The sequence below is a fragment of the Oncorhynchus kisutch genome, linkage group LG19 (genome assembly GCF_002021735.2).
Source record: "Oncorhynchus kisutch isolate 150728-3 linkage group LG19, Okis_V2, whole genome shotgun sequence".
In the NCBI taxonomy this organism is placed as follows: Eukaryota; Metazoa; Chordata; class Actinopteri; order Salmoniformes; family Salmonidae; genus Oncorhynchus; species Oncorhynchus kisutch.
Genome location: NC_034192.2, coordinates 65,365,864 through 65,378,251, shown reverse-complemented (window position 1 = coordinate 65,378,251; position 12,388 = coordinate 65,365,864). Strand labels below are relative to the sequence as shown.

At 43.6% G+C, this 12,388-nt stretch overlaps 1 protein-coding gene across 3 annotated transcripts in view; it reads left to right on the top strand.

The window, feature by feature from the left end:
• The window catches only part of pdlim7 (PDZ and LIM domain 7), an 81,002-nt gene that overhangs the window by 56,677 nt on the left and 11,937 nt on the right, over positions 1 to 12,388 (top strand). The gene's annotated exons all lie outside the window — the stretch shown is intronic.

The following is a 12,388-nucleotide window of genomic DNA, read 5'->3' as shown; positions in this document are numbered from 1 at the left end:
CTAGTGTGTTTATACAGCCTGTGTGTTTTATAAAGCCTGTGTGTTTATACAGCTAGTGTGTTTATACAGCTAGTGTGTTTATACAGCCTGTGTGTTTTATAAAGCCTGTGTGTTTATAAAGCCTGTGTGTTTATACAGCCTGTGTGTTTATACAGCCTGTGTGTTTATACAGCCTGTGTGTTTATACAGCCTGTGTGTTTATACAGCCTGTGTGTTTTATACAGCCTGTGTGTTTATACAGCCTGTGTGTTTATACAGCCTGTGTGTTTATACAGCCTGTGTGTTTATACAGCCTGTGTGTTTATACAGCTAGTGTGTTTATACAGCTATATAATATATATACCTATGCCTGTGTGTGATGTCTACAGCTGACTCTGGTATAGTCTGTGTTACAGCCATCTTTAAGCTTCAACATGTGGTTTGGTGTGTGTGTGTGAGATATACAGGTGGTTTGGTGTGTGAGATATACAGGTGGTTTGGTGTGTGAGATATACAGGTGGTTTGGTGTGTGTGAGTTATACAGGTGGTTTGGTGAGATATACAGGTGGTTTGGTGTGGGTGAGATATACAGGTGGTTTGGTGTGGGTGAGATATACAGGTGGTGTGGGTGAGATATACAGGTGGTTTGGTGAGATATATACAGGTGGTGTGGGTGAGATATACAGGTGGTGTGGGTGAGATATATACAGGTGGTGTGGGTGAGATATATACAGGTGGTGTGGGTGAGATATATACAGGTGGTGTGGGTGAGATATATACAGGTGGTGTGGGTGAGATATATATGTGGGTGAGATATATATACAGGTGGTCTGGTGTGATACAGGTGGTTTGGTGTGATACAGGTGGTTTGGTGTGATACAGGTGGTTTGGTGTGATACAGGTGGTTTGGTGTGATACAGGTGGTTTGGTGTGATATACAGGTGGTTAGGTGTGATATACAGGTGGTTAGGTGTGATATACAGGTGGTTAGGTGTGATATACAGGTGGTTAGGTGTGATATACAGGTGGTTAGGTGTGATATACAGGTGGTTAGGTGTGATATACAGGTGGTTAGGTGTGATATACAGGTGGTTTGGTGAGATATACAGGTGGTTTGGTGTGGGTGAGATATACAGGTGGTTTTTTTTGCGGGTGAGATATACAGGTGGTTTGGTGTGGGTGAGATATACAGGTGGTTTGGTGAGATATATACAGGTGGTGTGGGTGAGATATATACAGGTGGTGTGGGTGAGATATATATATATATATATATATACAGGTGGTTTGGTGTGATACAGGTGGTTTGGTGAGATATACAGGTGGTTTGGTGAGATATACAGGTGGTTTGGTGAGATATACAGGTGGTTTGGTGTGATATACAGGTGGTTTGGTGTGATATACAGGTGGTTTGGTGTGATATACAGGTGGTTTGGTGTGATATACAGGTGGCTTGGTGAGATATACAGGTGGTTTGGTGTGAGTTATACAGGTGGTTTGGTGTGAGTTATACAGGTGGTTTGGTGTGATATACAGGTGGTTTGGTGTGTGTGTGTGTGAGTTATACAGGTGGTTTGGTGAGTTATACAGGTGGTTTGGTGAGATATATATATATACAGGTGGTTTGGTGAGATATATATACAGGTGGTTTGGTGAGATATATACAGGTGGTTTGGTGCGATATATACAGGTGGTTTGATGTGTGAGTTATACAGGTGGTTTGGTGTGTGTGTGTTATACAGGTGGTTTGGTGTGTGTGTGTGTGTGTTATACAGGTGGTTTGGTGAGATATATACAGGTGGTTTGGTGTGGGTGTGAGTTATACAGGTAGTGTGTGTGTGAGTTGTCCTGAAACAACATCTGTATCACTTTAGTAGATCTTCTGTCCCCGTATTGAGTTGTGATGTAGTTTTACCACTGCTTGGTGAATTGTCTTTCTTCACTTCCTGTCTCTTCTCTCTTCTCTTCTCTCTCGGGGTGGTTAGGGAAAAGTTCCTTACAGAGATTCAGAGCCCCCGTTACGCCCGTCTGAGGGACTGGCACCACGAGAGGTCCGCACGCGCCCTCAACATCAAGTCCTGAGCATCACCATGGCAACGTGCAGGGCCGGGCCTGAGCCCTAGCGATCGATAGCCCATCAGAACGACGACAACGACTAAAACGACAATAGCCCGATTATCCAGACGACAACACACACACACACACCCCAGACGACAACACACACACACACACCCCAGACGACAACACACACACACACACACACACCCCAGACGACAACACACACACACACACACACACCCCAGACGACAACACACACACACACACACACACACACACACACCCCAGACGACAACACACACACACACACACACACACACACCCCAGACGACAACACACACACACACACACACACACACCCCAGACGACAACACACACACACCCCAGACGACAACACACACACACACACACACACACCCCAGACGACAACACACACACACACACACACACACCCCAGACGACAACACACACACACACACACACACACACCCCAGACGACAACACACACACACACACACACACACACAGAGGAGGAAGAAAAAACAAGTTAAAAAAGATATATATAAAATAGAGTTATCTATGATCACGAAGCCATACGTGGAACCATTGCATACTGAGCCTGTCTGTCAGATTCCCTTCTTCTCCTTGACTAGGAGTTAGTGTTGATAACATCTTGTGGATCTCCTTGTGTGTAACAGACCTGGGGCACATACGTCAAATACGATCCTGAGGTACGGGTGGGGGGGGGGGGGGGGGATTTGCACTTCGGGTCTGTTCTATTGGTCCCATTGTCCCGGAACAATCCAAATCAAGTCCACCTCGAGACTTCTACAGTATTTGATGAATGTATCGGACCCCAGTCTGTTTTGTTGTTCTGTTCTTCCTATTAAACTGTTACTCAGAGTTATCTAAACAGGGAGGGGGGGGGGGGACAGCTGTTGGAACAGCGCTGTTCTTCCTATTAAACTGTGTTATTCAGAGTTATCTAAACAGGGAGGGGGGGGACAGCTGTTGGAACAGCGCTGTTTCTCCTATTAAACTGTGTTATTCAGAGTTATCTAAACAGGGAGGGGGGGGGACAGCTGTTGGAACAGCGCTGTTCCTCCTATTAAACTGTGCTATTCAGAGTTATCTAAACAGGGAGGGGGGGGGGGGGACAGCTGTTGGAACAGCGCTGTTCCTCCTATTAAACTGTTATTCAGAGTTATCTAAACAGGGAGGGGGGGGGGACAGCTGTTGGAACAGCGCTGTTCCTCCTGTTCCATTCTTTATTCTGATTCTGTAGTTCTAGTTCATCTCCTGTTGATCTGTAAACTCGTTCTTAGCTCTGAGTTCTGCTCTCTTTTTCTCTTTGTTTTCTGAACTCTCCCTTTGTTCTTTAGACTCCTCCCTCTTGATAAGAACGATAAATATATATTGTACTGATGTCCTCATAAAACTTCTGAAAACACCTCCTACTTGTCATTTATCTTTCTCTGCTTCCTTCTTTACTGCACTCTACTGTACTCCACTCTACTGTACTCTACTCCACTATACTCTACTCCACTCTACTGTACTATACTCTACTCCACTATACTGCACTCTACTGTACTCCACTCTACTGTACTCTACTCCACTATACTCTACTCCACTCTACTGTACTCTACTATACTCTACTCCACTATACTGCACTCTACTGTACTCCACTCTACTGTACTATACTATACTGCACTCTACTGTACTCCACTCTACTGTACTCTACTATACTCTACTCTACTATACTGCACTCTACTGTACTCCACTCTACTGTACTCCACTCTACTGCACTCTACTCCACTATACTCTACTCCACTCCACTATACTGCACTCTAATCCACTATACTCTACTCCACTATACTCTACTCCACTATACTCTACTCCACTATACTCTACTCTACTCCACTATACTGTACTCTACTCCACTATACTCTACTCCACTCTACTCTACTCCACTATACTGCACTCTACTCCACTATACTCTACTCCACTATACTGTACTCTACTCCACTATACTCTACTCTACTATACTGCACTCTACTCCACTATACTCTACTCCACTATACTGTACTCTACTCCACTATACTCTACTCCACTATACTGCACTCTACTCCACTATACTCTACTCCACTATACTGCACTCTACTCCACTATACTCTACTCCACTATACTGCACTCTACTGTACTCTACTCTACTCCACTATACTGTACTCTACTCCACTATACTGTACTCTACTCCACTATACTGCACTCTACTCCAATAAACTCTACTCCACTATACTGCACTCTACTCCACTATACTCTACTCCACTCTACTGCACTCTACTCCACTATACTCTACTCCACTCTACTGCACTCTACTCCACTATACTCTACTCCACTATACTGCACTCTACTCCACTATACTGCACTCTACTCCACTATACTGCACTCTACTCAACTATACTGCACTCTACTCCACTATACTCTACTCCACTATACTGCACTCTACTCCACTATACTCTACTCCACTATACTGCACTCTACTCCACTATACTGCACTCTACTCTACTCCACTCTACTCTACTCCACTATACTGCACTCTACTCTACTCCACTATACTCTACTCCACTATACTCTACTCCACTATACTCTACTATACTCTACTCCACTATACTGCACTCTACTCCACTATACTGCACTCTACTCCACTATACTGCACTCTACTCTACTCTACTCCACTATACTGCACTCTACTCCACTATACTCTACTCCACTATACTGCACTCTACTCCACTCTACTCTACTCTACTCTACTCTACTCCACTATACTGCACTCTACTCCACTATACTCTACTCCACTATACTGCACTCTACTCCCCTATACTCTACTCCACTATACTGCACTCTACTCTACTCCACTATACTGCACTCTACTCCACTATACTCTACTCCACTCTACCCTACTCCACTATACTGCACTCTACTCCACTCTACTCTACTCCACTATACTGCACTCTACTCCACTATACTCTACTCCACTATACTGCACTCTACTCCACTATACTGCACTCTACTCCACTATACTCTACTCCACTATACAGCACTCTACTCCACTCCACTCTACTCTACTCCACTATACTGCACTCTACTCTACTCTACTCCACTATACTGCACTCTACTCCACTCTACTCCACTCTACTGCACTCTACTCCACTATACTGCACTCTACTCCACTCTACTGCACTCTACTCCACTCTACTGCACTCTACTCCACTATACTGCACTCTACTCCACTATACTCTACTCCACTATACTCTGCTCCACTATACTGCACTCTACTCCACTATACTCTACTCCACTATACTGCACTCTACTCCACTATACTGCACTCTACTCCACTATACTGCACTCTACTCCACTATACTGCACTCTACTCCACTATACTCTACTGTACTGTACTATACTCTGCAATACTGTACTGTACTCTGCAATACTGTACTACCATGCAATACTCTATTGCCATGTAATACTATACTAGGCAATACTATACTGCGCTCTGCGATACTCTACCAGTATACTTTACCATGAAGTACTCACTATACTCTACCATCCAATATTCACTATACTGTACAATACTATACCATGCAATACTCATTATACTGTGCATTACTATACCACGCAATACACAGTATACTGTACAGTACTATACCATGCGATACTCATTACACTATACCATGCAATACTCATTATACTGTACAGTACTATACCACGCAATACTCAGTATACTGTACAGGACTATACCATGCGATACTCATTATACTATACCATGCAATACTCATTATACTCTACAGTACTCTACCATCCAATACTCATTATACTGTACAGTACTCTCCAGCCAATACTCATTATACTGTACAGTACTATATCATGCAGTACTCACTATACTCTACAGTACTCTACCATCCAATACTCATTATACTGTACAGTACTATACGATGCAGTACTCACTATACTGTATAGTACTACCATGCAGTACTTACTATACCGTACAGTACTCTACCATGCAGTACTCACTATACTGTACGGTACTCTACCATGCAGTACTCACTATACTGTACGGTACTCTACCATGCAGTACTCACTATACTGTACGGTACTCTACCATGCAGTACTCACTATACTGTACGGTACTCTACCATGCAGTACTCACTATACTGTATGGTACTATCATGCAGTACTCACTATACTGTATAGTACTATCATGCAGTACTCACTATACTGTATAGTACTATCATGCAGTACTCACTATACTGTATAGTACTACCATGCAGTACTCACTATACTGTACGGTACTCTACCATGCAGTACTCACTATACTGTATACTACTATACCATGCAGTACCCACTATACTGTGTAGTACTATCATGCAGTACTCATTATACTGTATAGTACTATCATGCAGTACTCATTATACTGTATAGTACTATCATGCAGTACTCATTATACTGTATAGTACTGTATCATGCAGTACTCATTATACTGTATAGTACTGTATCATGCAGTACTCACTATACTGTACAGTACTATCATGCAATATTACCTAAATGTAATAGTCTCCATGTGGTTTTTGACACTAGAGTTAGCACACCTCATAGAAGGGAGCAGTAGATCATCTCGGTGATTGTAGACTATCGTTGTGCGTCAATGTGCAATGTTTTTTAGTAAAAAAAAAAAACTTTTGGCAAACAGATGGAATATGTCTCTGTCTCTGTCTGTCTGTCTCTATTTATTTTATTTTTATTTCACATTGACTCTGTACCGGTACCCCCTGTATATAGCCTTCACATTGACTCTGTACCGGTACCCCCTGTATATAGCCTCCACATTGACTCTGTACCGGTACCCCCTGTATATAGCCTCCACATTGACTCTGTACCGTAACACCCTGTATATAGCCTCCACATTGACTCTGTACCGTAACACCCTGTATATAGCCTCCACATTGACTCTGTACCGGTACACCCTGTATATAGCCTCCACATTGACTCTGTACCGGTACACCCTGTATATAGCCTCCACATTGACTCTGTACTGGTACCCCCTGTATATAGCCTCCACATTGACTCTGTACCGGTACCCCCTGTATATAGCCTCCACATTGACTCTGTACCGTAACACCCTGTATATAGCCTCCACATTGACTCTGTACTGGTACCCCCTGTATATAGCCTCCACATTGACTCTGTACCGTAATACCCTGTATATAACCTCCACATTAACTCTGTACCGGTACACCCTGTATATAGCATCCACATTGACTCTGTACCGGTACCCCCCTGTATATAGCCTCCACATTGACTCTGTACCGTAATACCCTGTATATAACCTCCACATTAACTCTGTACCGGTACACCCTGTATATAGCATCCACATTGACTCTGTACCGGTACCCCCTGTATATAGCCTCCACATTGACTCTGTACCGGTACCCCCTGTATATAGCCTCCACATTGACTCTGTACCGGTACACCCTGTATATAGCCTCCACATTGACTCTGTACTGGTACCCCCTGTATATAGCCTCCACATTGACTCTGTACCGTAATACCCTGTATATAACCTCCACATTAACTCTGTACCGGTACCCCCTGTATATAACCTCCACATTGACTCTGTACCGGTACCCCCTGTATATAACCTCCACATTGACTCTGTACCGGTACCCCCTGTATATAGCCTTCACATTGACTCTGTACTGGTACCCCCTGTATATAGACTCCACACTGACTCTGTACCGGTACCCCCTGTATATAGCCTCCACATTGACTCTGTACCGGTACCCCCTGTATATAGCCTCCACATTGACTCTGTACCGGTACCCCCTGTATATAGCCTCCACATTGACTCTGTACTGGTACCCCCTGTATATAGCCTCCACATTGACTCTGTACCGGTACCCCCTGTATATAGCCTCCACATTGACTCTGTACCGGTACCCCCTGTATATAGCCTCCACATTGACTCTGTACCGTAATACCCTGTATATAGCCTCCACATTGACTCTGTACCGGTACCCCCTGTATATAGCCTCCACATTGACTCTGTACCGGTACCCCCTGTATATAGCCTCCACATTGACTCTGTACCCGGTACCCCTGTATATAGCCTCCACATTGACTCTGTATATAGCCTCCACATTGACTCTGTACCGGTACCCCCTGTATATAGCCTCCACATTGACTCTGTATATAGCCTCCACATTGACTCTGTACCGGTACCCCCTGTATATAGCCTCCACATTGACTCTGTATATAGCCTCCACATTGACTCTGTACCGGTACCCCCTGTATATAGCCTCCACATTGACTCTGTATATAGCCTCCACATTGACTCTGTACCGGTACCCCCTGTATATAGCCTCCACATTTACTCTGTATATAGCCTCCACATTACTCTGTATATAGCCTCCACATTGACTCTGTACCGGTACCCCCTGTATATAGCCTCCACATTGACTCTGTATATAGCCTCCACATTGACTCTGTACCGGTACCCCCTGTATATAGCCTCCACATTGACTCTGTATATAGCCTCCACATTGACTCTGTACTGGTACCCCCTGTATATAGCCTCCACATTGACTCTGTACCGGTACCCCCTGTATATAGCCTCCACATTGACTCTGTACCGGTACCCCCCTGTATATAGCCTCCACATTGACTCTGTACCGTAATACCCTGTATATAGCCTCCACATTGACTCTGTACCGGTACCCCCTGTATATAGCCTCCACATTGACTCTGTACCGGTACCCCCCTGTATATAGCCTCCACATTGACTCTGTACCGGTACCCCCTGTATATAGCCTCCACATTGACTCTGTATATAGCCTCCACATTGACTCTGTACCGGTACCCCCTGTATATAGCCTCCACATTGACTCTGTATATAGCCTCCACATTGACTCTGTACCGGTACCCCCTGTATATAGCCTCCACATTGACTCTGTATATAGCCTCCACATTGACTCTGTACCGGTACCCCCTGTATATAGCCTCCACATTGACTCTGTATATAGCCTCCACATTGACTCTGTACCGGTACCCCCTGTATATAGCCTCCACATTTACTCTGTATATAGCCTCCACATTTACTCTGTATATAGCCTCCACATTGACTCTGTACCGGTACCCCCTGTATATAGCCTCCACATTGACTCTGTATATAGCCTCCACATTGACTCTGTACCGGTACCCCCTGTATATAGCCTCCACATTGACTCTGTATATAGCCTCCACATTGACTCTGTACCGGTACCCCCTGTATATAGCCTCCACATTGACTCTGTATATAGCCTCCACATTGACTCTGTACCGGTACCCCCTGTATATAGCCTCCACATTGACTCTGTATATAGCCTCCACATTGACTCTGTACCGGTACCCCCTGTATATAGCCTCCACATTGACTCTGTATATAGCCTCCACATTGACTCTGTACCGGTACCCCCCTGTATATAGCCTCCACATTGACTCTGTATATAGCCTCCACATTGACTCTGTACCGGTACCCCCTGTATATAGCCTCCACATTGACTCTGTATATAGCCTCCACATTGACTCTGTACCGGTACCCCCTGTATATAGTCTCCACATTGACTCTGTACCGTACCCCCTGTATATAGCCTCCACATTGACTTGTTACCTGGTACCCCCTGTATATAGCCTCCACATTGACTCTGTACCAGTACCCCCTGTATATAGCCTCCACATTGACTCTGTACCGGTACCCCCTGTATATAGCCTCCACATTGACTCTGTACCGGTACCCCCTGTATATAGCCTCCACATTGACTCTGTACCGGTACCCCCTGTATATAGCCTCCACATTGACTCTGTACCCGCGTACCCCCTGTATATAGCCTCCACATTGACTCTGTACCGGTACCCCCTGTATATAGTCTCCACATTGACTCTGTACCGGTACCCCCTGTATATAGCCTCCACATTGACTCTGTACCTGTACCCCTGTATATAGCCTCCACATTGACTCTGTACCGGTACCCCCTGTATATAGCCTCCACATTGACTCTGTACCGGTACCCCCTGTATATAGCCTCCACATTGACTCTGTACCGGTACCCCCTGTATATAGCCTCCACATTGACTCTGTACCGGTACCCCCTGTATATAGCCTCCACATTGACTCTGTACCGGTACCCCCTGTTTATTTATTTATTTATTTCACCTTTATTTAACCAGGTAGGCAAGTTGAGAACAAGTTCTCATTTACAATTGCGACCTGGCCAAGATAAAGCAAAGCAGTTCGACACAGACAACAACACAGAGTTACACATGGAGTAAAAACAAACATACAGTCAATAATACAGTATAAACAAGTCTATATACAACGTGAGCAAATGAGGTGAGATAAGGGAGGTAAAGGCAAAACAAAGGCCATGGTGGCAAAGTATATACAATATAGCAAGTAAAACACTGGAATGGTAGTTTTGCAATGGAAGAATGTGCAAAGTAGAAATAAAAATAATGGGGTGCAAAGGAGCAAAATAAATAAATAAATAAAAATTAAATACAGTTGGGAAAGTGACAGTGGTGACAGTGCTCTGACTATATGTATGTATGTATGTATGTATGTATGTATGTATGTATGTATGTGTGTGTGTGTGGTATGTATGTATGTGTGTATGTATGTATGTATGTATGTATGTATGTATGTATGTATGTATGTATGTATGTATGTATGTATGTATGTATGTATGTGTGTGTGTGTGTGTGTGTGTGTGTGTGTGTGTCGGCATCACTCTGATAACTGGCTGTAGAAAAGTCTGCATCTTGTCACGGTACATCAAACACGGATGATTTGGATAATGAAGCTGTCTGTCATATGGTGGTGTCAAAACCAAAACTTATCCCGCTGTTCACACCACGGTCGTAACAGGTGTAACGACGTCATGTCTCATTTGGATAGACAACGACCAGAAGTTGCTCGGTGATTTTTAAATAGATATTTCGTCCTGTTCTACTATCTGATCACAAATACTGTTACGTCTTTCATTCCTCTGTAATGTATCTTGAGTTCTCTCTGCCATGTTTTTACAAGTTGTTTTTAATGTAGATGTAGTATTTAGAGATGGTAGTTGTATCCAGAGATGTCTGTAGACACCTGCAAATTGACCACAACTAAGCCCCAAAAACAGGTTATTATTTTCAGATACAATCCTGCCATACCTTGATTACATTGAGACATGATCACGTCTCTTTTGTGGGAAGGAAAATACTTTGAACAGATTTCCTAAATTATACACTTGACCAACCGCCTCGATTTGGTTTCTGAAAGTGTTATTTTTTAAATTTATTTTTACACTGGATAAAAGTAGAGACTCGGAGCTACAAAATGGTATATTATACACTGTAGAACAATGGGAAAGTAATTCTGCTTTGAAAGTTGAGGAACTTGTAAACTCACTTTTGAGAGAATCACCTTTTGAATATTTTGGTATCTGGTGAAGAGCTCTTTAGCCCCACCCACTCAGCATCGTTCACACCCTCTGAAGCTTTAGCCCCACCCATTCAGCATTGTTCACACCCTCTGAAGCTTTAGCCCCACCCATCTCTTTAAGGATTCACATGTCAGGCCATGTGCTAAACACAGTGAGTAGTTTTAGTAAACAACCAAAGATTTGAAGACTAAAATGTGTAACTAGTAGCCTACAATAAGGAAAAACTCTATGTAAAAATACACTTAGTCCTTGGCCTATATCCTAATCTGACTTTGGTGCAGGTCCTGTTGTTCTTCACATTACAAACTCTGGTAAACACACACTATATCAAATACAATCTAAGTTTATTTGTCACGTACACTGGATACAGAAGGTGTAAACGGTACAGTGAAACGGTTACTTGCCTATTAGCAATGTCAAAAATAGTGTCCAGATAAAATATTTTTATAATTATTGAAAGATTCTTACCAAGACACTTGTCCAAGTTGATGGTTCATGTGAAAGAAATGGATGTCGGAGGAAACGCTGCTCAACTGACGACCGTAATCAGCCTGCAGGCGCCAGGTCCGCCACAAGGAGTCACTAGAACACAATGAGCCAATGCTGTTCTCCATGACTTAACGTTATATCTTTCAAACAAGGATGGATCTACACATACTGAGCAGCTCATGTTTTAGACAGAAGCATGTTACATGGCCGACCAATCCGAACTCATGTCTCGGCATGCCCAGCCCATCCATTTATCTCAGCCAATCATAGCAAGAGGAAAAGGTTCCTGTCTTTTTTTCCCGGGGGCTAAACCAACTAGGCTCGTGATTTTAACCATTTTATTCTTA